A 2,200-nucleotide genomic window follows, 5' to 3' on the forward strand; every position below is an offset into this window, starting at 1 on the left:
GGAGCTGAAGTTTCCTCTCCAGGCTCAGTGCACACGCAGTGTTTCCATGATCACTGCAGCCAGTGTTTCTCACCACTTGTTTTTCTTTTTCTTGCATTTATTGGGTAGCATTGGTTAATAAAATCATATAGGTTTCAGGTGTACAATCTCACTGCTTGTTTTTAACTCGGAAGGCATCCATTGCATTGATCATTTATGTTGACAGTCAAGACGGCTTTCTCTGTGGGACTGCTTGATTTTTCCAATTGTATTAGAAGAAGTTCCTGGACAAGGAGCTGTGTTTGACTTCTCCTTCAGATACATTGAAACGTCAGTGTCAGGGACTGTAGACCTACCAGGGGCTCGACCAGCATCAGCAGCCTGCATGATTGAAAAGTATCACAGGTGGGCTTCAGGGATGCTCTGGGTTCAACTCCAGGCCACTGCAGTAAAGCAAGTATTGTAATAAAGCAAGTAGGAATCCTTTTACTGGTGGAGGTTCTCGCCTTCCATTTGTTTGGGGGGGGGGGGGGGGGACAAAAAGCCCTGGCTGAGTAGCTCAGCGGGTTAGAGCACTGTCCCAGGAACCCAGGGCTGTGGGTTCCACCGATGGGCCGGGCACACACACATAAGCGGAACAAGTCAGTCTCTCTCTCTCTCTCTCTGAAAACAAATTTAAAACAATAATAAAATATATTAAAAAAAAAAAACAAAGAATGACATCTGTGAAATGCAATAAAATGAGGTATGCTTGTATTGATTAGTTCAAGTATAAGTGTGTCCCCAAGTCCATTGTTAGAGCCCCAGGGTTCACGTCGACTTACCCATATAGCTAGGAATTCCACGCCACGTGCTTCGATCCCGAAGTCCAAGAAACAGAGCAGGAGTGGGGGTATTAAATGTCTCATCTAGGGAAAAGACGGGCCTTAATTAAGGGGCAATAAACAACTATACAACATTTCTTAGGTTTGGCACTTTTTGGGTTTTCATTTTACTATTGAAACATATCATTTTCAAGTCTGTTTTTAAATACGAAACAGGGAAACTGATCGATCAAAGGGAGAAAGTTGCCAGCTGATCTTCAATCTTAAAATGACCGGGTTGGCCTTTTACTACGGGGTCCTGTCCCCACACACCCTCTCCCCAGATGCTTACCTGCTGAAATTTGCCACAGTGCCATCCCCAAAACACGTAGCTAGTAATTAAATTATACATTCTACACAAAACCACAGCACATTTATTTTTTTCCCTAAAGTGATACCTCTTTGAAAATGTTTGCAGATGGAAGCTTACACACCTAAAAATGAAGAGACTTGGGTGGGGCCAGCGTGGAAAAAGGCACTTGAAGCTGAGTCTTGCACATGCATTATGGTGTTGCTGGTGTTCACAGTCTGGGGCATGAGGGGGTTGGGCGGCAAACGTCTTGAGAGCAGGGACCTCATCTTTTCTTCCACGCTAACCATGTGCAGTGCGTCACATCTGCCTGAGGTCATCCACCACGACATCCACCGTGGAGGACGGCTTCTGCAGTCAAGGTGCCCTCCCTCACATGGCTGAGGGGTCCCTTCTCAAACCCGCTCAGTCCAGAAGCTCTCTGTGGCTTCGAAGGAATGAAACGAAGAGCAATGAGGGAGGGAGCCAGGGCGGGGCCTCCAGGTGCCGAAAGTTATGCCGCCCCACATGGTGCACAGGTCCCCTGCCTGGGCACAGCCTGAGTCACTTCCTGCACATGACCAGCACTGTCAGAAGGCCACCGTCCTCGTGGCTCTGTTACCGGTCAGAGCTGGTGACTCGGCAGGCAGAGACCTTCCTTACTCCAGGGTGGACACACTGGCCGGCGTGCTGCAAGGGCTTTCATATTATGTATTTCCTTTAAGATGGTCTGAGCGCATGGATTCGGTCCTGGACGGGCTGGACGGGAGACCCCGCTGAGAACTACATCCACAAGTGCCACCTACTGACCTACTGTCCCTTCTCATTGTGAATGAGAGGGCACATGATACCGGTGTGACTTATTGTTGCTAATAAAGGAGGCATGTTTGATTGTTTGGTTCATATTCAGCATCTAAAACAGCCTGGCTCATGGTGGTATTCAATATCTGAATGGACTCGCTTTTCCCTAGTCTGTGTCTGTGCCTTCCACCGAAGTGTAAACTCATTCATGGCAAAGGCTGCATCTTATTCCTCTTCGTAGTTCCCTAATGCTCAGTGGACTTGGGTC

The sequence above is a fragment of the Phyllostomus discolor genome, chromosome 9 (assembly GCF_004126475.2).
Source record: "Phyllostomus discolor isolate MPI-MPIP mPhyDis1 chromosome 9, mPhyDis1.pri.v3, whole genome shotgun sequence".
Lineage (NCBI taxonomy): Eukaryota > Metazoa > Chordata > Mammalia > Chiroptera > Phyllostomidae > Phyllostomus > Phyllostomus discolor.